General features: G+C 40.6%; 1 protein-coding gene across 1 annotated transcript in view; it reads left to right on the top strand.

Annotated features, from left to right (window-relative positions):
* LOC145937004 (uncharacterized) overlaps positions 1 to 27062 on the top strand; it is a 338257-nt gene that overhangs the window by 270867 nt on the left and 40328 nt on the right. The window contains exon 16 of the mRNA XM_083039730.1: positions 6016 to 6054. The gene's annotated coding sequence lies outside the window, so the exon portion shown is untranslated. The remainder of the gene's footprint in view (positions 1 to 6015; positions 6055 to 27062) is intronic.

Genomic DNA, 27062 nt, shown 5'->3' with positions numbered 1-27062 from the left:
GGGACCAACCAACAGAAAGCAGAGCGGAGGAGAGGCGAAACACGAATAGGCCGACATCCAAACAATGATTTACGTTTTTTTTTTCCCCCCCTTAACATTTTTTCATCTTTAAATTCTTCTAATGATATGATTCTAATGATATTAGTTTCGAACGAGCATAAAACTTCAATTTCTTAATTACTTCTTATTTATTAATTATCTCTTCAAGAAAAGAGAAACACTAATCAACGAAATCTAAATTTACAAATGCACGTCATATACAAACAATTTTTTTATCTTTATAGAAACTGTTTGCTTTCGTCGTTTATTATACTTTTATCTTTTTTTCATTATTACGCACTTTTTCTTCAATTTTTTCCGAATAGTGTGCTGCGAGATGGACTAAAGTCACCATCGTGTTGTGTGTGTGTGTGTGTGTGTGTGTGTGTGTGTGTGTATGTTTAGTATGATTCACATTATTTGCAAAAGAGCACATCGTTTTCTTTTTCTTTTCGTATCTCCTCTTGCTTCCTTTCCTCTTTCCCTTTCTCCGTGCCTTCTCTGTTCCTCCATTGACGAGTGACATAATTACGCAGCACCCCGAGGCTACTACACCTGAGTCACTCGTCTTCACTTTCTTTTGTTTCCATTATCATATGGGTAACGTTTAATGGCCTAATAAACTCGTATTCCTTTTTAAAACTTTAAAATAATTATCTTAATTAAAATAATTATATATTAATCTATCTTATGTGTCTATGTATGTATATATCATTGAGAAAATTCTGCAAAAGCAATTACACGCGAAAGTAAATTACCTCGGCGAGATTGTCGTATTAAATTGTGTATATTGAAAAAATCACATCTTTATTTTACTTTTGCAGAGTGATACATTTTAATTTTATTTGCATTTTCAGAGTATACATTTCAATGGTATTGTAAAAAAAATCTCGACAATAATATTCGTCGAGTAGAAGTGCGGGGGGGGAAACCTGCTTTTTAATTGCACGCGTCACTTGACACCGTTTCACCAACAACCGTCACTCGGTTCATCCCGGGCGACGATCCTCGCGTTCACATATATATGCGAACATATTCGTGTAATAGCAAAGTAGACGCGAACCCGATCTCGTCTCCGCACCGCGGCTACCGTCTCACAATAGGGCGTTTTTTCCGTCCCTCTCGTCCCTGAAACTTCTTATTTTTGTAGAATGGCAAAGGTGTAGCTTAACACCGTGATCTGCATATCAATAGCTCCCCTACTAAGTTCGCAGGTGTACCACCCCATTCACTACAAAAGAACAAACCTTTTGGGACAAGTGTGTTACGGCGAGCGCGCTGTGGAGAAACGGTTACACCACGATTTTGTTCCCTCCTCTTTCTATCTCGGCTGTCCGCTCCTCGCCGCTTTCCCCTTCGCCTTTTGGTTACGCACGGGGACCAGAGCGAGAGAAGGAAGCTTCGCATTATCGAGGGGTCGGGAATCGAGGGTAACCGTAAGCGGAGTGTATGGGAATCTCACAGGTGTATGGTTTTCTAAGAGAGCAAAGGACTTCGCCCCGGGGCGAACATTCGTTCGTTCGTCATGTACGTGGGGGTGCGCGCGACGCACGAGGGGGAAAGGGCGGGGTTATGACAATGATGGCGATATTAAAACACAATATCCTATGGGACGATGTTAGGGGTAGTGCAGGCAGTATATGACGATGGTAGGTGATGACACTGCTCGAATGCACGTGCATGGGAATTCGATACTCTCCGCTTGAAGGATGAAGAGCGAGAGAGACGAACCAGACAGGGTCAAGAGTATAGTACTAACTATAAAGTTTCACGAGTTGACGAGAGATCGCGAAGCCTTACAGAGAGCTTAGAAATTTCAATCGCGCGTTTCTGTAATCTCTTATCTATCTCTCAATATATATCGCCGTGTCGAGAGATTACAGTAGTTTGCATATGGAGAGATCAAGAGACGGAATGCAATTAAATCGTAGTATGATTTGTTTTTCGTATCAGTTATTATACATGTATAATATATATAATAATATATAAATTATATATATTATATATATTATAATATATAGGTATTATACATGCATGTATCTAATAATAAATATCCTCTCTTCATGATTGAAATTAACACAAATAAGAGTCTGTTAATGACGTCATTAATCAGATCCGACAAATGATTCTACGTATAATACAATCGCAATAAAACGGTAGTCGTAAACGCTTGTAAACGTACCGACCATGAAAGAGTTAATATTTGTCGAATCCGACGGTGTGATGGTAAAAAGATACGATAATTAAATATAAAAGTGGTTCGCGTGCGTTAAAGAGAACGTTGAACCTTCAGGAAGACGCAGAACGGTTGCATCGAAATTGTCGATTTCGAAGTGTAACAGATTCATTGAAGTCCACACTTATATGCATTTCTTATCAACATACACGATACACGTCGAAACATTTCAGTATCGTCACGTTAAAACTACCATTTTTTAAGCCTTATCAGATACTCTAATCTGTTCTTTGTAATGTGTATGTATATGTATTACAAACACAAAAATTTATAACGATGACCTATTTTACTTATTTTAAACAAAGATCTTTTAAATATAATCATTTTGATGATCTTTTTTCTATTTTCGAATACATTTGATTTATTATTGTTGATGATAATAAATAAAAATGTATATTATATTGTACATTTATTATATATTTTTATATTCTCTCTTATTTTATATTGTTTATATGTATATTTTTATTTTCATATTAAATATAATAATGATATTCATCTCTATTAAAAAACGAAAAGTAAAAATTTTGTTTATCTTAAACAGCATAAAATTATTATTGTCAACAATAAATTTTTACTTATTCGATAATTTCATAAAAATTTCGCACTCTTTCAAAATATCTTTCACTATACAATTTCTATTTATTGTCTGACGATAGTCTTAAAATCCTTTGACCTTAATCGTTTGTGTCTAGTGAGAGAAAGAAGGATTCGTATTGAGCAAAACAAAAATTATTTTTGAAGATTCGTGACAGTTTTTAAGACATGATTGAATTTGTTTTTTTCCAACGCGACCCTCTTTCTGCTGGGTCGAGTAAAGAAGAAAGGGCGAACCTAACTATCTTCGAGATCCAACAGATACGTTCTGCGCAAAATGCGATAGCAGTTTTCCGTTGTAAATTTCTCCAAAGTGTGAGTAGGACGTAAATCGATCAGGCACTGCCTTTGGCTCGCTATGGATGAGGTTTTGTTCGCTTTTGGGACCCTATGCTCCCGTACAAGAGGGAATCGAGGGGCCTGATGATGACTCACGGACGGTGCCCCGCAGCGAATCCAGTGGTTCTCCATTTTTCGCATTCGAATTATGATTTTCATTTGTTATGTGCCGTTTATAGATTTTAACAGACGATTAATATACGCGATTCTGATAAAAAATATATGAATTCTTATTTTAAAATCGATTTATTAAACCGATAAGCAAAAATTGAATTCTCTAAATGAATAAGATTGAATCTGGAATTATAATAATTGAAATTTCATATATATGTGAGAGATTATGAGAATATATATATATTAAAAATATAAATATAAACTTTATAGAATGTCACACACAATATATTTCTCATGTATTAATTTTTCTAAATTAATATACACTTGAAGATATATTGTACAATTAAATATAAAATAATTTTTCTTTTTTTTTTTTTTCTTACACGAGGAAATTGCAAAAATGATTGAGATTGTCTGGAGATCACAGATTTGTCTGGCACGTATGACAATACAAGAAGAACGAGATTTGAGAACCAGGGGTTTGGGTACGTTAGAAACACGTGCAGTCTCGAACGGTCCAAGTTCCCTTCCTTTCCCCCTTCTTTTCTCCCCCATAAACGTGTTCAGATGGTACTCGTACGAATGTGTAAGTGAGATATAGGAGCCTTCCCCCGCTTCTTCGTCCGACAGTCACTGCCCTCCTCCTTCTTCCCGCCTTCTCTGTGCTTCGTACCCCAAGTTATATCCAAGAGGGGAGATTCGTATTTGTGCATTGGACGTATTGTTTGTGTAGGTTAGCTCCCCTGGCAGGTTGCCACCTGTTGACTAACCTGAACTTTAGGTCTACCCACACAAATCCCTCAGACGATGATGTTAAACTACCCCCTCGCCCGATCAATCCTAATCTTTATTTTGCCCTCGGGTTGCGGACCTCTAACCTGAGTAACACGGAACTGCGCATTTAAAATGAGGCTGGCAGCCAGTTTCTGATGCGCTTTCCTCTTCCCTTGTCCACCTTCATTCTACGCAGAAAATCACCAAGGACCCTCTCGGATCCAAATTTGACTCTGCAAATTTTAAGAAACCCTCGTCAATTTTTAGGTCAAAGAATATCGTGTTTGAATCGACGGTTCTTTTCACTGAAACCTTGCTCAAAGATGTTGCTGCTGAATTCGCAGGTCTCCAGCAGTCTAAAGTTTTCACCTCGTAATAGTCTCTTATAATGATTAATTGTAAAAATATCTAATATCGTAATAATCTCGTAATAATCTCTATATAAAATCAATTTGTATACACTAATTATTATATTTTAAAACGAGATATCTAAAAAACTAAAATTTCTAATTTTTTATTTGCGACAAAAAATTATTTTAATATATTTGAGAACATTTTATTATTTATGAATCTGTATAAGATATCCAGACGATTTATTTCGCGTAAATTATTATAAAGAGAATGGTTGCAAAACAATTTACATGACCAGGAAGCTGTAAATGCAAATCACTTGTCGCCGTTGCGGGTCCGTGATCGAAGAGAGGCGCGAGCATGATTTGTGTTAGACGCGCGGAAACTAAAAAGACCGGTTACTCTCGCGAATGCACGATGTATAACACAAAGCGATAGCCCGAAGGGCGATCTCTCAGTTCGCTCGAGCAGGACGAAACGACGTTTTTACGAGGTTTTAATTGCGATGCAATTAAGACGGTAGTCAATCTCTCTCGCGCAATCTGATCTAATACAATCTCCCTTAACTTCTAAATGCCGGTCACATTAATCTCGCGCTTCGAGGTATCCTTTGGGACTTTTAATCAAACGATGTTTCCTCAGTCTTCTCTTATCTCAAGCAAACCTGTTTCCTGACACGGCGTAGACACGAAAGCTGTATCGTGAGTGATGGATCGCAATGTTCTCTTGGACATCTCATTTTTATTTACAGCAACACATCTAGCGATCCGTAACTGCAATTCTGCCGCGGCTACATACTATCTCTCATTAGAATCTTAAACGAGACTTTAATTTGTCAGAGAAGCTTTTTAATTATTTTAATTTTGTTTTTACATTGCGGCTTAATTAATTATGATTATGTATTATTTATCACTGATATGATTATCTGATATGATATCTAATCACATTATATATATACATATATAATTTTAAAAAATATGTATATATATACATATATTAGATACATCCGAAAGAGAGAGAGAGAGAGAGAGAGAGAGAGAGAGAGAGAGAGAGAGAGAGAGAGATCAAAATACAGCTTTGCTATTTTATACTATACTAAAACAACACAAGCGCGCGCTCCATTCTTCGGTTTTATGTTAAAAAATGATATTTTTTAAAAATAATATAAAGTTTGTTTAAATAACTCGATTAATATTTTTTCACAGAAATTAGCTGATTAAAGCATTAATTTGTTAATTAAATTTTAAAATAATATGTTAACAAATTAAAATAGTAATATGTTGTAAATAATATGTTATCATATTTTATTCTCGATTAATATTTTTTGACAGAAATCAACTGATAACTGTCAAAAATATTAATCGAGTTTAAAGTATTATAACATATTATTATTTTAAAAATTAATTAACAAATTAACGTTTTAATTAGCTGATTTCTGTCAAATAATATTAATAAAGCGAAAATTTGCTAATTAAATATTCTAGCTGACATATTTATATTTATATTGTATATGTTATAATGAAATAATAAGATTATTCTAATATATGTATGTATTTTATTTGTTACAGGTAGCAGTGCGATTCACGCGTCGTCTATTGCACGTATCGGTGAGTGAGAAATTGTATTTTATAACATTTCTATTGCGATAATGGGGGTGTAATATGTTGAAAATATTAAAATAATATGTTATAATATTTTTTCCACGATTAATATTTTTTGACAAATATCAGCTGATAATTGTCAAAAATATTAATCGAATTTAAAATATTATAACATCCCTTTCTAAAAAGGGCATGTAAGTCGATTCTCGCAAGTATTGTTGCATCTTTTCCGCGATGCTGATTGACTGTTTCAATTCGTATTGTGCGTTATATTCGTAGCATCGAGAGGTTGTCATCGCGAGTATTAGTAGTTTAACAGTTTGTTCAAAATAAAATTAAATAAAATTATGTTTTAAATAATATGTTATAATACTTTAAACTCGATTAATATTTTTGATAGTTATCAGCTGATTTCTGTCAAAAAATATTAATCGCGGATAAGATATATTATAATAAATTATTTAAAACTAATATTATTATTTTATTTAATTTTATTTTGAACAAACTGTCAAACTGTTAACCCTCGCGATGACAGCCTCTCGATGACAGCCTCTCGATGCTACGAATATAACGCACAACGCGAATCTTGATAGCCAATGAGTATCGAGAAGCGACAACAATAAACTTCGATATATGAGTATCGGACTTTACATATCTTTCTTAGAAAAGGACTTTGTGCTTTTATTTCTGATTTAACAATTCGAAGAAGCGATTAATGCAGATGCGATAGTAGAACATAGTCGAGAAATCGAACGTGATTTGTGTTAGATGAGAGAGAGGAAAAAAAAGAATGCTGATTGGCGCGTGTGTGTATATATATATATATATATATATATATATATATATTATATACATATATATAAGACAACGCGCATTCTTAGCTATGTGAACCTTAGTTCACGACGATACAATCTTTGACAACGAAGATATTCATGTCGGAATGAAATTTCCATCCGGAATTGCCGCTGGCCCGGTTCCAGCTGAACCTACCGGGAATGCCCAGTGATCCTTCCAACAATCTTGCAAATCGATTCAAACGTATTCAAAGCTATTCCCCGATATATACGCGGGCACTGTCACTATACTATAATAGCTACGGGAGTACAATGGAGCTCGTTGTGTCAGTCGTTTCGTTTAAATCTCGCGAATTCTGACTCACGTGGATACAAATTACATCAGAGATGAAGCAGATCCAAGTCTGCGCGTGAATGAAACAAAGTATCTAGTTATCGCACGAATTTTTATTTTAATCATAAAGATATTATTATGCTTCGTATATTGGCTGCGTGTTATTTAGAACAATTATAAATATGCAAATGCGATGTGGTTAAAAATATACGGATTAGAAATTCTTATGTAAGATGTGTAAGATTTAATCTGCATTTGCATTTTGTTTCCTAAACGGAAACAGTTGTGCTAGTTCTATTAAGAGTAGTCGGCCAACTGTTTACAGCGATTGTATATATCGCTACAGACGAGAAAAATGTAATATCTAAAATTATAATTATCACAAGATAACACTACACACATGTTAATTACGACGCGATTCATTTGTCTTCGTTCGCAGTAACGCGTGTATGAAGTATGATTGACATATTTTACGCGCAATAAAGTTAGAAAGGAAAAAAAAAAAGAAAAAGAAAGAGAGACAGGAAGATAGACGATAAGCACACTCAAGGGTGCGATTATGTGGGAAAATAGAAATTATCTCATCTAGCAGCCGCTTGGCACGTCGCATATCACGAAGTGATGCGAGCAACGGGGCAAGCGCCAAGATACGGGTTCTATTTTCCTAATCGCAGAAATAAATGGTTATAATTAAAAGAATTCTAAGCGCATGCTTGCGGAAACCGCTGCTCGCTTGCGGAAACTGCAAGTGCACCGGCACAATGAATGCTCGCCGGCGTCCATTCGCTCACTCGCCATTGGCCGAGACGCCTAATTTCCTTATTCCGTTATTCATAGGCAACACACGCGCGTGTTCTATCTCTGGTCTATCTGTTGCAGCTAATTAGCGAAGCGATCCACTTGCACCGCGCGGCGGACGGACCGCAGCAATAATTAAATCGACCGAGCTATCGATTACTTTTATCAGTGATTGCGGCTTAATATTGCCCGTTAGAATGCCCGTATCAATGACGAGCGGTTAGATTGTGTGTATCTGTCAATTACAATACCACTCATTGGTAACTTAATCGTCTACCATTATGGATTCGTACGTCTTTTCATTCTACAAACTAGCATGAGTTGCATTAACAATATTTTACGAGATTAAATTTTTAAGCGCGATTTTTTAAGCTAGCTTTTATAATTCCAAATATTCATTCAACACGCTACAATGTAGACACATTTGAAAATTATTATTGACGTTCAATTTTTCAAGTATATATTTCGCGAATTTCACGCACGCATTTATATCTTTCGTAGGTAGATATTGCAATTTGACGTGATAATAATAGCCGACATTAAATTGGCTCTCTGAGAGAGATGTAATTTTGACAATTATGAACCATTGCGCCGTCGAAACATTAATTGCGTAGAATAATAGACCTGGAGATAAACGTCATTAATCGATGATACGTGCGCTATACGCACTCATGACGAGCGTGTATATAGTACTATTTAATTCAATTAGCGTATCGACGCGCGTACGATTACGAGGATTCATACTACACGCCAGTATTGTGCGAGAGAAAATCATTAGTAACGAAACGTCGCGGTCTGTTAACCCACAACAATCATTGCTGAGTCAGCGTTTTAACAAAAATCGTCGAACCGTTGATAAAAGCAAAGTGTCTGATTTTATATCACGCTCGCCTGAGTCTTATGCAGCTTCGTAATGTTGACGCTATATATATAACAATGTTCGATGATGTAATTTTTTCTCACAATAATCTCTTTTTTTACACTGACAAATCATATCATTCACATTTATGTCATCGTTAAAATGGGGAGATGCATTCGATAGATTAATATAACTATATGTTACAATTTTGACAAAAATACATTAAACGAAATACGAATATATATCAACTTTATTAGAATTTTTTTAAATCCGATGTGTGCAAATAAAAGAGTACACGCGCTTATTTTCGCGAAAAAATATTTAAATTGATGCAATTTACTTTGTTCGGCGCGACTATCATTTGCGAAAGGATGATCGCGATATTTTTCTAATACAGTGGAATGGAAATATAGAAAACTAGCGCACTCTTATATCGCAGTTTACAAGAACTTAACGGGGTCAATGGCATTTAGAAGTAATAATAACGGGAAAACTTGTTACGCATAGTCGATGTGTTTAGTTTTGTTGTTGGTACATTGCGCCGTGTAATAATAACGTGCGGTTTGATTTTGACAGAGAGACACCTGAGTGATAAAAGTTTTTGCCGGCTCTAGCGCACCGCGCGGGGATATCATTGCAGAAAATTGCCGTTCGATTGCGCACTACCTCTCGTAATATTGTAATCTTACGCAGGACAAAGAAACCCTCGCGTGTCCGTGGACGATCGAGAGCGGACTGTCGATAGTCGTAACAGTTATTTGGGTTATCTTGCCTACCGTTTATCCAAACGATTTTGTCATAGAAAACCTGACAGATATAGGTAGAACGTTTTGAACGTTTTATTTACTGTACAAATAATACACAGTAATAATTTCAAAGAACGTTATGCAAACTTGAAATTTTTGCACGAAAAAAGCAAAAAGATAATATTATATGTGATAAAATTTAATTTTTGCTTAATTCGATGTAAAAGTTTCATCTCTTTTAGTTGATCAAAATTATAAAAATTATTTAAATAATTATTAAATTATTCAAACTACTCGCTTTCGCATTTAAAATTGGGCAATCTTAAAAGATAGCGTACGAATATATATAACTGTCGAGTACGAAGAAGCGTTTTTTTTTTGTTTTTTTTTAATCGGTCCAAAAGCAACCAAACCGCATAATGTGCAAAATTGTATTTAATCTGCCGTTCTTGGAGAAGCTAGTAAAAGCCGCAAGCTCTCGCATACGCACCGCAGACGTCACCGGAATAAAATTATGGTCCTGACGCATATTATGCGAGTGCGAGTTGCGACCAGGCCGAAGAGATATCTATTTGCCGCCAAGAAATCACTTTAAAAGAGAGGAACGGGTGGCGAATCTTATATGCTGCCGGCAAATCGTAAGGGAGCGCTCTACTAGCTTACACATGATTTATGTTTTAATCACGGTTTACAACGCCCGTGTGCTATACGGAACGTCGCCCGACTTTGCATAATGGTTTTCAACTGAATGCAATATGTAAAACCGCCGCACGGCTCTTCCTTATTATTGGTGCGCGAGGAATTCCTTTCTTCTCCGCTGCGCGCTTCTACCTTCCTACCCTTTATTCGTCTAACTTCTTTTCTACACTACTATAACACGTAGTTATCTACAATATCCGATTTTCCAGCTTCCTCTCTTTTCCGTCCGTTTATTTGTTTTGTCAAATAGGCAAGAAACCGCTTAGCATATCGCGCAAATCCGACGAATTTATATTCTTTGAAATTTTCACAGGTTTCTCGCAATACAAAAACACGTCGTAGATAACTTGCATTATATTTTTATCGAATGTGTTATATCTTTCTGCGATCTTTAACAGAATAAAGGATTGGGAAGTGTCAAAATGCTGTTTTGTTTCGTACTACAACTCTCGGACTACTACGACGCTTTTTCTTTTCTTTCCCTGCTTCTATATTTTGCTATTTTTAGATTAGTAGCCTCAAATTCAGGCCCAACTCGTCTTTGTTACACTACAAAGGCCAAGTTTCCTCGTTGTATACCTGCTTTCTGCGATCTTTTTCATTTTCATTTTCCTGTAAATATCTGGTAGCCAAGAACTCCATTAGCTGAAACGAGAAGTTCTTGACGAATCTGCGTCGCACGAAATCTCCGTATTCCTCCGAGATAGGAACAATATATTGTATAAGTTATTTTTAGAATTGAGTAAGTCCTCTATCTGTGCCATTATTCTCGCTTTATTTTATTATCGCTTTATATTTGATAATAACAAAATTTTTGTAACGTACATAAATTTATATCTAAATAATTAATATTATATCTCGAAAGAGCGGAGAATGTCTTAAAACAAAATTATTTATTATGACGAAAACTATATTTTTGCGACTAAATGAGAAACCATCGCCTTCCACTCGATTCATCATTCGCGAAACGACGCGTACGAGTCGCGAACGATCATCAAACTACGTAGAAAATATCATCCGAGACACACCTAGACGTCTCTCCTTCTCTCTTTCTCTTTCTTTCGTTGCCAATGCACTCCAGATAAATAATTGCGCGTCATTATGCAAACAGCGTACAAAGCCATCATCGACGCGGACACAATGAAGCTAATGACACGCGATAGCTAATGATCCTAATCGCCGCCGTTGGTATACGAGTAATCAGAGGGATCGGGTAAGGTTACGATGTCATGGTCAATCGTGTTTGTATTACCAACAGATCGAAGAAGAAGGTTCCTCTCGTCGCGTCTTTCAATCGAGAAAAAGAACGTTGTATCTCTCGCAGCGCGATAGCCGGACAACCCGTAATCTTGGAATTAACTCTTACGTTTCTCTCTCTCTCTTTCTGTATCTCTCCCTCGTCCTGTCTCTGGACTGGTCAGGGAACAGCGACGATCGGCGTGAAGGAAAAGAGGAAGCAAGGCCAAGTTTAGATCATCGACGACGAAGACGTCGTTGAATCTGCGAGAAAACTTGGCGGTCTACAAACGAGCGATAGACGCACTCGCTAGCAAAGATCCTAATGAATGAGAGGCATTCCCTTTCGTAATCTCGCCTCTAATTGCACGTCGCGTAACGGCCTTTTCGATCGATCGTTAAGGTGCCTCGCTCAAGGATTCTCGGCGAGAACCACGTATATATATCTGGATCTATCCCTCTCTCTCTCTCTCTCGCTCTCTCACTCTGCATCGGGGTTGCCTGCGGGGTCTATGATTAACGACGCTAATGGAACCGAGTTGCAACGCGCGCGAGCACACGCGGAGACAATGCGTCTGCAACGCGATGCGATGCAACGCGATGCCATACGCGAACGGCTGAGTATCTGAAAGTCGCCGCGCGCGACCGGTGATCGATCTCGCCGCTGATAGCGCACGGCGACTGCGATTGCCGGCGATTAAGGAGCCGTAATGGCCCCGGCATTATGCATGCCTCGACGGGGAAAATTGTACCGATTACCGATCGAAGGATATATAATTTTTTAATTAAGACACCGCCGATAGAGAGACAGGGACTTTGTGTCCATGTTTTTTTTTTCTTTGTCGTGCACTGTTGGAGATGCTATATATTATTATAAAGATACGAAGCGCGTTCATCTTATATCGCGACTACTCCCTCGTATATGCGAGAGTTATTTTTTCTCGGAATAATAGCCGAAGCATTATATCCGCGTTCAAATAATACAGGTCTCCGAGATGACCTTAAAACAATACGTGGTCTGACGTTGAGATAACATGCGGTCGGTATATGCACGCCCGATGCACGCGTGCGTGCGTGCGTGCCGTGTACGCGCAGCTCCGAAATGTAAGCATGGCCACGTGTTACGAGGCAACACGTGTCGCGCGGTGCCAGTGAAAATAAATCATGTGCCCCTCGGGGGGGCGAAGGAGCTTCTAGAAAGAGATAGAGAAAGAGAGAAGAGTGAGCGGAGGATCGCCACTGGAAGAAATTCGAGAAAAAGGTCGAAGTTCGAGACCCTTGTCAGCTGGTCTTGTTCTGTCTCGTGCCATCCAAGAACAGAATGAAAAAAATGAGGAAAAGGATTGCGTCGTGCACCGAAAGATCGTGTTCCTGTTTTGTAGAAAACGCGAGACAGAAAGCTTAATAAAAGGATTATATTTCAAAAATACGATATAAACGTTTGATATCAAAATATCTTTAAATGTCTCCGTAATTAAAGCTTAATTATATTAATGAATTATAAAATTTTTGACAAAATAAATCGAACGAATATATTATATACAAAGTGCGGATCGCGACACGTGTTCGAACATATAGGAATATGAATTTACGCCACAACTTGAGAGGAAACTTATGAGAAGTCTTAAACCTGCGCCCCGTTGAGATACCATTAACGTTAGCAGCTGGCCATTTTATGGACAACTTTGTAAGACGCATTAAAAAATTGATCGTTGGAACGTTTCTAACGGCCGTTTAACGGGCATAACTCCCGCCCTCGTTTCCCGTAAATCGATGCCTGTCAAAGGAGTGACTGACAAAGAGTTGCCCTACAAAGAGCATACTTGTAAATTTATTTCTACGGGCGCGTTAATGCATTTTTTACGTTCGTAACTGGAAGGTCTTCGCGTTTATGTCCTTCGTCACACGACACTCACTCTACTCACTCGATCGGCGGAGCGTAACCTTTCGTCGTAATAATGTGTTGCACGTAGAAAATAGAAAGAGATTCCATAAATCGCGATGCCTGTCGGGCGGGCGATTCACAAAGAAACTATGTTCTTCGAAGATATATATTTGTAAATTTCTACGACCACGTTAATACGCTTTTTACGTCACATCGTCACGTTTCGACGGAAGTTGTGTGATTTATGATCCGCGCGACGAAATAGAATGTCGAACCAATAATGTTTCGCTAGCACGTGTCAAGAGGGAGCCATTTAGGGGATAAAAATTTGTATATCACATAGATATATTGGGGCACAGTTTCCGTCGAATAATTAAATTTTATGAAGAATATTTCGCGTAAGGAAAGTTCTCCTTTACTCTTGACGATATTATACCATGCTAAGCTTATTTCAGACAATCTATTTACGATACAATTCAAGACAAAATTCATAATTTTTTATCTATCGTATAATATAGAAAAACATTATAATTTGAAAAAAACTAATATTCATATATAAAAATATATATATTTATAAATATTATTAAAATATATATACACATCAAGATACACACATAAATTAGAATATGCGATACATAAAATTATAAACATAAGTCTGTCTTAAATTTCGTCGCGAATTATAGAACATCTAAAGTTGATTTATAACAAAGACGATGGAAAAATTGATATTTAATTTCGTGAGAAACTGCAAACGAGATTAAGTTAATTGAATCGGGTCGAGCAGAATGGAAGCGAAAAGTCATTCAAGAGTGATATCAATCAGAGATTTACGAGAAGTCGTCTATAACGACGTGTATAGTCTTTTATGGAAATAGAAGCGGATGCACTCACTACATAAAAGTGAGACGATATTTTCGCGATGACGCGTTCTTCTATATTCTCACGGAAGAAGAAAGACTCATCGTTCAGTTGCAGGTGTACAAGTGGTCCGAGGTGCACCGTCCGTTTTCCAAAAATGTAATTACTGACGTGTGCACGGCAAATCCGAGATTCATTTGATGAATCAGAGGAAATAATTGCACAATGTGTACGTGCTGCTTTTACGTGCTAATAACTTTCGTTCGTCCTTACGCGAGGAAGAAACACACGAAGAGGAAGACTCTCATTCGCAGGAATCGCGCCGTGACTCTTCGTAATTACGTTGCGTAATTTTAATCATAATTCAAGGTTTCATTGGGTTTCTTTGCGGATAGAGCAAGAAGTCGATAATATATAGCGGGGCTTACATAATTTCGTCAAAACAAATACGCAATCCTGCCTGACATGACCGAGAATTAGTGCTACTGTGCACACCGAATCATCCCTAACGTCTCTGCTAATTGCAAATCGATTGATAATAGTACATCGACGCGAATGTTTACCGAGGAAACAAGATCAACGGTGCATTATAAGCATCTATCGCACTGTATCTTCGATCACAACATTATATAGATTATCTCTCTCATGTGTACATATTATTGATTATATTATATTATATATTTTAATCTTAATCTCTCTGTGGAATATATCGTAATTTCCATCTTTTATTTTTATCGTAGCTTTTTTCTGGTAAAAAGGAATGATTTTATATGTAAAACTCTTAATTATCTACATTCGTTATATAAACGATTATCGATTTATACCTGAAAAGGATAGAGAGAAAGAGAGAGAGAGAGAGAGAGAGAAAGACATATTGGAAATCTCAATTTTCCAAGCCTGCATTTCGAAATTAGCTATAGGATCGTATATATCGGATCGCAATTACCGCCATCTCTCTACGGACTCTCTGCTAATTACAAATCGACTTATTACGATGCACATATGTGCACGGAGAGGCGATGTTTGTCACCGTATCGAGTATTATCGGACATTAACCACCCCGTGGTTATCGCCGAGTGTACCAGTTTTGATAACAGGTCTTGAGGAACGAGGTAGAGCAGGGCGCGAGTGCGCGCGTTCTCCAATCCGAGAGCAGTAAGGCAGTGGACCAAGGTAATCTTGAACCGTCCCGGCGGTTATCCACGGTGTTTGGCGTGATCTACGTAGTCACGTACCTGGATCAATATCCGACGTACATGTTCGAACACCGGTATATGCTCCAGTAGGGAGGCCGCGTACATCTCGCTTCGATCTGTCTCGCTTTCTCCTTTCCCCCGCCTCCTATCTATCCTTCTCCCTTCGCGTTCCTCCACGAATATGTACACGAGTGAACCCGTACGTACTACGTGTCTAATTAGCGAGGCAAACAGTGTAGTTTCTGGATACCGAATGATAAGTACACAGAGTAGTAGTAGCAGTTGGGGGGACGAGGGTGGACAAAAGGAGTTTCGCCGAATTACATTGTCCTGATTCGGACGCGTATCATGACTGCGCTTTGAAGGTTATTCCCTTCGCGACCGACATCGCCGTGGGTTAAATTTCTGATTGAACAGTCGTTGTTTAAAGTCGTTGACTAATTGAATCAAGACAGAAATCAAGATTGCATCCGGAGATTGCACAAGTCGCTTTTTTTCTCTCTCTTTCTCTATATCAAAGTTAATCGGTGAGTGTGCGATGACCTTGAATTTATTACCGTACCATAAACAGTATGGTTATCGAAAGAAGATGCCAAGTTACAGCTGTAGAAATATAAAACGTTGTCGTCTATGTCTTTAAATCCATACACGAAGCGTCTACGTTACGTGCTTCGTGTTCGATCGGATTAATACGACGATAATATCTTTAATAAAAGAACGGAGCGTGAAGCTGGCGAGATCATGCCGTTTCGACACCGGCCTATCTCGCCAGGCGAGTAACGGTAGCGTCCGAGATGAAGGGAACGACGAAGAGGATGAAGAAGAGAGGATGACGACGACAACGATAATGATGATGATGATGATGCAGAGCCCTCGAGCACGCAGCCGGCCGCATCGCCGTTGTGCCTTATGCCGTTTCTCTCTCTCTCGTGTCTATCTTATCCAAGGCCAGTTGTACTACAGCTTACGCGCTACATTGCGGCGGAAAATAAATCGTTGCGCAATCGCGCGGTCGAGGCGCGATGGAGCGCGAGGGTGCTACTCGCGCGCACACGCGGTGGCATAAAATTATTGCCTCGTTTATTCCAGGCAATGATCTCATTGCCGGCCGCGACGGTGATATCGGGACATCAATTATCATGGCGGTAAAATCGACGTGGCGTTTTGAAGGGCAAATAATTATTTCTACTTCTTTAAATAAATATTAATAATATCTAAATATTTGAATAATAATATCCAGCTTATATATATATGATGTTCGGAGGGATTTATTTTGCAATGCATTTCTGCAACGGGACAGACTTGATTGCCCTGAGTCTCCCTCGTGACATAAATACGAGTGTAATAATAATATTATAAACAAAGCGTCTCTCTCGCGCGCGCACGTCGCTGCAATTTAATTTAATTTATGCCGCTTTAGAGTCAGTAGTTAAACGTAAATGTTAAACCGTTCCATAATTAAATAAACATTATTAGTGAAATACGATACGGTATCTTCTCCCTCTCTCTTTTCTTTTTCTCTCCCGGGGATTCGCGAGAAAAGTTGTCAACACGATAAAATCGCAATAAATCCCATAATTTGCCGTAAATAAATGGTGATATATTTTGACGCTATTTATATGGGAGAAACTCGATTGAAATATCGCGGACGTAATTTTATCGAACCCCCCCTTTCCTCCTCTCTCCCCGTAGCGATACATTTCTTTCCATGTCACGCGCGAGGTGCACGAATGAGGCTCGATCGTCAATATCCACTTGAAAATATATAAAAAGCTCGTTAAATCGAGAGACGCGTGTATACGCCGCCTCCCGCGGGGTACGTGTCCGTGCACAGACTTGGGGCCCTTAAATTCGGAGTCGAGCGATACACGTATATACGCCCGCCGGAGCCAGGGAGGAACCAGTGAGAGTCGAGTATAAATACACCAAGGGAGCGGAGTCTCTTTCTCTCTCTTGGGCCAGAACCTTAGCAATAAAAAGGAGGGTACCGAGGAAGAAAATAAAAGGAAACAAAGTGTATCGGAGAACCGGCTCATCAGCTGGTCCGACTGGTCTGTTGTGTTGTCGTCCTCTTCCCGCACGCTCGCCACGCTCGGCCACCGTCTCCCTCCGTCACGAAAGATTGTTACTGCCCTGAATTTTATTCGGAATACATACGACCAGCTTCGAGAATCGTCCGAGTATCGAGTTTACTGGTTGATAAACGGCTACTATGAAACACGATATATTCGTGAAAGATTACATTATATAAAAGACCATCCATATACTTTCTCTCCTTTCATATATGCAAATTAGATATTTTGTATATACATATATGAAAATTATTAAATATATTTGTTTTCTCAATTTTTAATTGAAATCAAGCGAGTTTATCATCCGTCACGATACGTAATAAAAAATACGCGAAAAAGAAAAATTAAATATTCGCCAAAATCATGCACACCGCATGATCTTTCGGCACGCTTTGACATAATAAACTGTTCTCGAAACCCGCGTTACGCGGCGAGCACCCTGTATTTAGAGGCGACGGCCTTAGTGGCTCGATCGAGGCTTCCGTGGCGATGCATGGCTTCTTCCTTTATGCAGTCTTCTTCAACGGCTCCTTGGCAGCCTTAGGCGCAGAAGAAGACTCTCTTTCTCTCTTCTCTCTTCATTCTGCAATCCACCTCCATCTCCTCCTTCGTCCTTTCTTGGCGAACCTTCGCGCTTTTTTCTTTTCCTCCGCTCGCTTGCTCGCTCGCTCTCGTTCTCCCTCGCCCTCTCTTCCTTTTGCCAGCTTCCTCGGCATCGCTGTCTTCTGCTCTCCTTTTCCCCGCGTTAGTAGGAAAGCCAAGTGGTCCTTTTGCTCTGGCGTTCACCGCTGGCGCGCGCGGCCAGGAGGCATATAATTTTCTCGGTGTTTTTATTGCGGGGTAACTTGTCTTCAGGTGAGCCGGTCGAGAGAGGTGGAGGTGGCAGAGGCCGTGGAGGTAGAGTACTACAGGCACAGCTAACGCGCAGTAGCCTTACTCTCCTCTCCCGTTTCCCTCTTCTTCCGTTGCTTCCTCCGCTTCCCTTTCGTCCCGCTAGGCAAGTCCCTCTTTCTCTCACTCTCGTTGCTTTTCTCGAAAGCCCTTGGCTCCGTCTCTCTCGCGCTCCCCCGCTTCTTCTCCTTCGTAATCTTCCTTTTCTTCTTCAGTTTTTGTCTTTGTTTCTCCTCGCGCGTCCTCTCGCTTCTTCTCATCTCTTGCTTCGCGCGCGCGCGTCGTCTCCGCAACGGCAGCTATAGCACCAGCATCCTTCGAAGCGCAAGGATTTTGACCCTCGTTTCGTGTTGCTTGCGTTTCGCCGTAACTTTCCTGACTTTGTTTTTCGCCTCCGAGTGGAGAAACAAGGTGGGAGAAGAGAGAAAGAGATAGAGATAAGGTTGATAAACCGTCAGTTTGTGCTCCCATCCTTTTTTCCCGCTCCCTCGGTACCTACGAATTCGCGTCTTCTTCTATTTCCGTCGACTCGACCAAAAAGATTGGTAGGTCGCAAGCGGAATCCTTTTATTATGGTCGTGGAGTCCTGTCAATTTTGTTAGCATAGTCTCTTCGTTGTTACATCAACGTTTTAGCATCACTTTGAATTTTTTATTTTTGATAATATTTGAAAAAAAGTTAATACTTTTATTGCTATATAAAAATTATTTGCACTTGCGAATAGCATATTCTTTTAAAACCGATAAGAAAATTTGACAGCTAAAGGACTGTATCTCATTATTTTTAAAGTTGTGTGACGAAAATATTGAAAGCAACTTTCAGTTAAAATAATCCTTTCCATATCTTACATAAAGGTCAACAATGCATTATGCATCTGGAAGTTCTGGCAATCGTTTCTATCGTTACACCCATATTCTAGATTTCGACGTCTATGATAAATTCATTTGAAATTCAGCGAGAATATAGAGAATGTATTTGTCATACTGCGCATACGAGATTTGACTTAATCCGAGACTGAATTTTGCACTACATAAATTTTCTAACGTACTGCGCGTCAACTCTAGTCAAATCTATCCCAATTTATGATCCTCCTATTTGCTTTAACCCTTCGACTCTTATACGATTCACGCATTTATTACGCATGTCCGGAATATCGACGCAATGTCGTACGTTCGATTGTAGGTAATCGTGACGAGTAACGTCTTAAACGACGACGTGCCACAACGCCCGTTTGCGTAATTAGACGACCGAGTCGCGCACCTGTACGCTCCCATGACGTGTCCTGTCACTCGCTGAAAAAGAAAATCTCGATTTGTCAATACAGGATCTCGATGGAGATTAGTCACGTCTGCAATAATGCCTCGCAAACGCGAGGTGTCCGTTAGAGCAGATCTACCGACCACTGCAATTAATTGCTTAAGGATCAACGCTGCGATGAAACAGCTTTACGGTATGATCTTAGGCGAATTATATCTCGCAATTTGTTGAAAATGGAAAAAACACTTTGTGAAAGAATTATTTAAGTCTTCATTTCTACTATATATGATTTGCTTATAATACCAGCAGTTTTAAAAATATTATAATTCGCGTTAACATTTTTTTTAATATAAATGTCTATTGTGAATCTTATAGAATGTCCGAATTAAATAGATGAAAATTGTACGGTATGTGGAATTGACATGTGAATCGGACGACAAATGCATCGGGCGCGAAACGGCTGTCGCAATAATCGACGACCACGTGCGCGATCAAGTCAGACGACGGTAGCCGAACGTAGAAGCATTCGCCAGATTCCAATTTCGCGAGGCCAGCGGAACCCTATTATACTCTATGTACGTCAGAGGCGGAGACGTGCACCGGGAAGCCCTCGGTCAAAGCTCGAAGTCGTGCTGTTCGTCCTCGATCGATCGAAGCGCATCGCCGTGGGGATCACTCGCGCGCGCGGCCTCTCGACTACTCTCTATCTCTCTCACTCCAGTTCTCTCTTTCTCCCTCTGCCTCGTTCTCTCGAATCCTCATCTATCTCGAATGCGCTCCCGGTAGCTCCCGTTTCGATCTCCCCGGCTGCGCGCAGCCTGGTAGCGCGAGTAACGCGCCAACTCGCGTAGCATATTATTAGCAACATCCCCCGTTCGCCCGATCGTCCCTGTGGGCTACCGTACCTCGCACCACGCCTCTCTGTTTCTCTCGACGTCGATGGAAGAGGATGCACTGGTGCAACGCATCGCGCTCGCACAACTGTGTGTGTGTGTGTATGCATATTGCGCACACGTAAATCGACGCGTACGATGCGCGTACGCACATGCATTCTGAACGGCCTCGTGTACACTGCAGCCTCAGAGTGGCGGATACAAGAGGGAAGGAGAGAGTTGAAAGAGATGAAACGCGAGAGAGATGTCGAGAGGGAGAGAGAAGGAGAGAGTGAAAGGGGAAGAGAGGCAGGGCAGAGACTTATTGTTGATCGCTAATTATCCTACCCGGCAATTACATATAATTATCTGACACGCATGCACATCAGCGTGTCCCTTCACGCTGCGTTTCGCGATATTGGGCGGCTGTATGTGTGTGTATGCGTGTATATAAATGTCAGTGCACGCGGGTCGAAGTGTCCGACCAGGGTTGTGGAGGGAAGGCGAAACCGATGTACCCGACAGCGTGACGCCGACCGTAAGGCTATTCTTTTCTTTTTCTCTCGCTCCGTCCCTCCCCTGCTCGTACTTTTCTTCTTCTTCTTTCTCGCTCCTTCTCTCTACCATCGTTCTCTCCTCCGGGTCTCTCTCCGTTTTCGCTCGAACCTTCCGCTATCACTGTCCAATCTCCTGGTTTTTATCGCCGCAACGTGACTACCGGTAGCAGGAGTTTTCGGTCGGAAATGATCGAGAAATCGATTCATACGGGGGGTGATCTTATCTTGGATATAGATACCTGATGTCGCGCGCGTTGTCCTCCCTCCTCCCCTCTTTACAATTTTTATTTTTCCGGCTTGTTTTCTTGTCATCGGATGATTGATAATAGCTTTACCATAATATGCGACAGCTTTAGATAGACATTCTCGTAGATGCTAAATTAACATATTAGAATACGATAACCAAGAGTCTCGTTATAACGCATACATGATCGCATAAAGATATGCAATAACATTTATTTCTTATAACTTCCGCAATTCTATCAACATTGCAGACTTCTCGCGCGCGAATTAATTATTGTGATATCTTCACTATCAGATAAATATATTATAATTGTATATATTAGAGAAATTAATTAATTAAATAATTAATTATATAAGACAAGACACTTTATAACTATTCGTCTTCTGTCTAAATCAACCGATCATTTGTCTTGGCCAGATTACGCGATTAAATTACTCGCTAAACGGAAGAACCAGTATGTTATCTATATATACGTATGCTTTGAAACTAGTTTAATTTTTCACTGATCTCGTGTACCTGCGTACACACAGTTCGCTTACACAGTTATCATCGTTGACCACTGATCCTGAAATCGATACGCGTTATCAATATATCCATTCCTTCTTTTTTTCCCCTCTCACCCTCCTCTTATAAGGGTCGAACGCGCCTATCTAAGGAACTACTCAGCGGCTAACGGTACACGCACGTGCATATACATATGATTGCGTTAGCTCGCGATGGACTTGTCGATATCGCGTAACAGACGTACACACGTACACGAGACCGAGTCAGGTCGTTTCTTGCGACGAGCGGCCACTTATATCATCCTCTCGACGCCTCTCTGCGGTCGAGCATCTTCGACGAAAAACTACGTCGCGCATCATGGCAAACGGAAGGTTAAACCGTCCGAACGACCGCGTCATATTTCTCTTTCTTATGGCCGAGAAAACGATCGAAACGTCGAATTACGCTGATAGAGAGAAAAACGTCAAGTACAAGTGCGGACTTCTCGGTTGTTGTTCTTCTTCTCGCTCTTTCTCTCTCTCTTTTTTCTTCTCTCTCTGTACAAAGCACTCGCTTATCGTGGCGAGATTCAATTATCGCCGCTCTATCGCGACTCTACTTCGCGTTCGATCATTAAACGCGAATCACCGAATGATCCGCGGCAGATAATGAGGTTCATTATCCTAATGTGGCAGCCGGCAAAACAAGATTTCAACGAGACATCGACGGTGAATTCAGGGTCATCGTGAGCAGCAGAATAATCCTTGGCGGGATAATCCACTTTACTCTCGGCCGCGAGATAAAAAAACAAAGGCGAAACGAGTCGACGATAGTTGGAAGAAATTTTAAATACATATATATATTAAGATACGCGAAATAAAAAAAAAGAGCGAACGAGTCACCATCGTTAGAGAGCAGTGATAAGTCGGGAATATTCAGTCAAAGTGACTCTCTGCACGCACACACAGGTCTTCGGGATAGGGGCCCGACACGATGGCGGATTCGATAGGGTTCAAGGTGACTTGGTGATCCACCCGGGTGTGCATTACCGGGGGCTCCTCTCTCGCGGTTCATCCGCTTACGTGGTCACGGCTGCAACGCGCGTTCTCTTTCTCTCTTTCTTTTTCCTCTATCTCGCCGGCATCCCGTTGCAGAAAACGGGCGGCATTTGCAGCACTGCCAAAGAAACGTTATAAAACTGGCGGGAGTTGAGCGTGGCCGGAGGGACGAGGAAGAGGCAATCGTACTTCAACGTTTAGCGGAAAGAAACGGGAACGGTTGCAGAGAGAAGTTAATGGATAACGCGCATTTAGAGGAGGTTGCAGATCGAGCGGGCGCAGGTGGAAAAACCGATTATCGCTAGACGATTGGATGATAGTTCGCCCGGGAGGATGTCGGTAGTTTGATGGTACCGCGTTATATACCGCTGATTAAAAAATCCCCGAGATTGCGAATGTTATCATAATCTATAATTCCTTGATCTGTGTGCTAGTTTGTTGCACGTAAGCAGAAATGGGAATAAAGAAAGTAATATGAATAGATATACGATGTATTTGCAAAGCTGGAGAAAGAGAGAGAGAGAGAGAGAGAGAGAGAGAGAGAGAGAGAAAGAATCTTCTAATTTAAATTTCATATAGATCCGCGTCTGAATAAATAATAAAGAAAATAACAGATACACGGAGATGGATACAAAATACGAAAATAACAGAGATTATTATCGGATCGACAAAACAGTCGAAGAGAGTAGAGCGTGTGCGGAGATGGAGAGAAGTGCACAGATGTCTTACGGCATCCCAGCGACGCAAACAGAAAACCATATCGCCGTCTCTACGTATCCGCGAAGAAGGAGACAAAAAGCATCGGGAAGAAAACAGAAAACATTACGCCGACCGCGCGATTGCGCGAAATAAACGAAAAAGTATATGGAGAGCCGCTGGCCGTGCTTGGCGATTATTTAGAGGAGAAGAGAGCGGCGGGTTTTGTAACAGAGAGTAGAGAGAAGAGAAGAGAAGAGAAGAGAGAGAGAGAGAGAGGGACAGAAAAAAAAGCACTGATCCTCGGCGAATATGCGCGGTCGCGTTTAGCCGGAGGAGGATAAAGAATCGGGAACGCGCGGGTAGAGAGGAGGCGAACGCGGCGAGGAAGAGAAATGAGACGACACAGGATGAGACCCGGCGCCACCGAGCTAATTACCTTCCTCCCCCTCCCCTTCCCTGTTTTGTAACCTAAACGGCCGCAGGCAGGCGTCGTACCTGCGAGACGTATCTCTCGACTTACAGCATCCATCCATCTATCTATCCATCCACCGAAGGGTATGTGCGCGCCATGACGAACCACCCGGCATTGTGTGTTCTCCGCCTCTGCGGCCGCGTATGTACGCCGTCTCCTTGAGCCGTGTTCGCAGGAAATCGCGAAATGGATCCTATTTCGCGTACACCGGCGGCCACGGAAGTCGAGTCGCTGAAGTGAGAGAAGGTGCCTCGACTGACGCGTCCAAACAGACGCCTTCGCGCGCTTCTCGAGAGGGGTGAATTTGCTCCCGTTTCTAAAGAACATTGTTTGGGATCCGACCGAGGGAAGCTAATACCCGACGCCGCTTACAGCGACTTCGCGGATGCATAAGTGGCTTTCGGGGATCGTATTTCCTCTCTATTTGGCGTACTGCAGCTATACGATTTCGTCCCTTTCTTGTTTCTCTAAACCGTTCTCGTTTCTCTAAACCGCTCGCCTGCCCGCCCGCAGCGTCGTCTTGTGTACCATTAAACGTAGAATGTAATTTATGCTTGCGAGGTATCGTTAATAGTAACGTATATAAAGAGAGCCTTTTCTATTTTCAGAAATATCCGATCTTACGCGATGTAGAAATAAGTATAATTTTATTAAATTTTTCTTCTCGAAAATAATCTATTTTTCATTCAAAATAAATTTTCTCAATTTACGAAAAAAAATATTTGTTACCATAATAAAATTTAGACTGGTAATTTCATTTCAGGTGTAATACAAGGATACTTAAAATTTAGCTATGGTAGAATATTTTTCTTCCGTGAACTGAGAAAAATTATTTTAAATTAAAAATAGAATTAAATTTTTGATATAAGAAGAGTTTAATTTATAATAAAATTTTTCATTGTAAGTTAACGAGGAATTCTCTATTAAACTACCACTACTACTCGTGCTTAAAAATATTAATTGAAATAAAATTTAGCTATGATAATTAATATTTTTTCCCGTATTATTATAATAATGAATAATATTACTGATAATGAATAAGATTATATTTGTTTAGTTTTTATCGCACATGGCACAGTTCAATTGTCTATATACACGTATAATGTATTTTCCTTTTGCCCTGCGTAAAATAATTACGACTCGGTACCGGTAAAAAGTTTCATTATCGCTCACGCGAAAGAGGACACTCAAATTCCCTCTCGGACGTGCTAAGGAATCGATAGCCGGCGTTTCGCGACAAATTGGTGAATCTCGCGTTTTCCGGGCTTTCTCTTGCCCTCTTTTTATCCGGGTACGTTCCACTCGACGCCACTCGAACTTTTCGTTGCCAGCGGAGCGGGAGGAGGTTCGATTCAAAAGGTCGTGATTTTCGGCGCGATTTCATGTTTCGCGGTTCGTCCCCGCTCTAATGATCCATGTTCCCCGAGAATCTTGGGCTGAGTGTGGCTGAGGAGGTCCTTATTCCTTGCCGAGGTTCTTCCAGATCTCGACTTAAAAAAACTCAAGTGGTATACAATATCGTCGCCGTGGGGGTCAACGACACCCCCGCCGCCTCTTCCTCCTCTTTTTTTCCAGTCGTTCTGCCTCCCTCCCGCCCAGCTGCTCTCGCGCGCGCGAGACGGACCCTTTCGTCAATTAAAGCAGAAGGAATCGACGGAGAGATGATTGAACATTGTGCGTCACAATGCAGTAGCATGTACAGGTCCCGCTCAGCGAGAGTATGTAGTACATAAGAGCAACTGGACCATGATTGACGACGTGACGTTTCTCCCTTCACCCCTCTTTCTCGTCTCTTTCTTCGCTCTTTGTTATCTCTTCTCTTTCTCTCTCCCTCGGTATTCTTCCCTCTCTGCCGCTTCGAGAGGTAGTAATCCTCCGCAAGCTGAACATCGCACTGAAGACGCACAATCCTCCGTGGTTCTCCTTTCCTTATTTCTTTTGTTTCTCTCTCTCTTTCTCCGCAAGCTCGGTGAGAAGTTCTCCTTTACTCTATCATTTTATATATATATATATATATATATATATATATATATATATATCTTTCCATCTCCCGATCTCTCACCATCTCTCTCAATCTGCTACCTCTCGTAATACCAGCTTTGTCCCGATCTTCGTCCTGATCCTACCTCCACGGCGCGAGGACACGCTCCTTCGGGATCCTCGAAACCGGAAGATGTTCCGCTCGCCCGGATTATATCGATGCAAGTGGACTCGCGCGAGATAACCGTCCTCCATATATCACGGCCAGTGAACCCGGGGATTCGACGAATCGATATATCACCGTTGGTATATAGACTTTCGACACGCTTGCTCTTCTGCTTTTTTAATTCCGGAGCGTAGGATATAAATGTGCTTAACGTCGACTCGCTTGACCCATAATCCAAATACAACGATACGGATTTATGAGTCTCAACGGGGCCGCGAGCGCGATATATAAAATATTATCTATATAAATCAAAAGTGATATTTGATATGAAAAAAAATCTACTGTGTGCATAGAATAATTGTAGAAATTGTTCCAAATACCTATATTTTTTTTAACGTATTATTCATCTAAACTTTATTGACATAGCTATACAGATATGACATTGTAGAATTTATTATATTTATTATACCGTATAGAACTCTTTGTGTTATACGTTATCTAGCCACTCGGCCACTTTGAACGATCCATATCACAATTTGCTATAGATCCGTATCACCGTACTTTCATCAATCATCTTGATGAATCGTTAGTGAAATTTACCGAAAGCCAAGTGTTCCGCGGTTATCCTTATCGCGGTGATGTATGACATAGCTACGATACTCGTGCTCCGCTTTGTGTCTCCTTGCGTAATCAATTTTCAGTGATTCGATCGGACTCGGTATAAGAGAGTGTCGCGGCGCGGGAGAGAGAAATAACCGCTTATATGCGTCCGCGTATGCCCGCGCGGAATGAAATCGCAAGCGCGAAGGCAATTCCTTAGGACGAAGTTGAGGTGAAGGTAGGAACGTGCTCGCTCCA

This window comes from Prenolepis imparis, unplaced genomic scaffold (assembly GCF_030444845.1).
Source record: "Prenolepis imparis isolate NDT839.2.m4 unplaced genomic scaffold, iyPreImpa1.0 SCAF_6, whole genome shotgun sequence".
Classification (NCBI taxonomy): Eukaryota; Metazoa; Arthropoda; class Insecta; order Hymenoptera; family Formicidae; genus Prenolepis; species Prenolepis imparis.
This window is presented reverse-complemented; position numbering and strand designations above follow the sequence as displayed.